Source organism: Corvus kubaryi, unplaced genomic scaffold (genome assembly GCF_017639235.1).
Source record: "Corvus kubaryi isolate FWS band 111438036 unplaced genomic scaffold, C.kubaryi_AGA036_p1.0 134, whole genome shotgun sequence".
Lineage (NCBI taxonomy): Eukaryota > Metazoa > Chordata > Aves > Passeriformes > Corvidae > Corvus > Corvus kubaryi.
Window position 1 is genome coordinate 2250940 of NW_024580668.1, and position 946 is coordinate 2251885.

Sequence of the window (946 nt, forward strand, 5' to 3'; positions counted from 1 at the left end):
GGAGAAAAAGATTTCTTTTCAAAGCCTTCGAGTCATCAAATTCTTGTGAAATCCACCTCTTTTCTCTTGAAGGAAATTGCACTGGCTCCAAGCTAATGTGTATTATCCAGTTAATCCAGCCAGGGAAATAACCACGGCTTAGACTATGTCCTTGCCTAGAGGGATCCTCCAGGAGAGGGAAGAGCTGGCTTAGGGAAGAGCAGGAGAATGGCCAGAGAGATGAGTTTGTTTTCTGAGGAAAAGAGAGGTTTAGAGATTGGATTATGATTTCATATAAATTATTAATAACGTGGTTCTCTGGGGAGAAATTTGGTGATTAACTTCTTCTTTCAGTGGGAAATAAGGCATGGTGATGATGCACCAAGATAAAATGTAACACTCAGCCTGAGGGTCATCCAAAATATCTTCTACTGTTCCATTTTTCTACTGGTTTGGAACAGGAGTTTTGAAATGAGCAGTCGTTTGGAACAGAAAAAAAAGCCCAACATCATTTTAATTCAGGCAATATTATAGAATTAAGTATCCCATCCTACTCCATCCCGTTCCCATCCTACTCCATCCCATTCCCATCCCATTCCATTATCCCATCCCATGTATCCCATGCATCCCATGTATCCAATCCCATTCTATTATTCCATCCCATCCCATCCCATTATCCCATCCCATCCCATTATCCCATCCCATCTCATCCCATTATCCCATCCCATCCCATCCCATTATCCCATCCCATCCCATCCCATTATCCCATCCCATGTATCCCATCCCACCCCATGTATCCCATCCCACCCCATGGATCTCATCCCATCCCATGGATCCCATCCCATCCCATCCCATCCCATTATCCCATCCCATTATCCCATCCCATTATCCCATCCCATCCCATGGATCCCATCCCATGGATCCCATCCCATCCCATCCCATCCCATCCCATCCCATCCCATCCCAT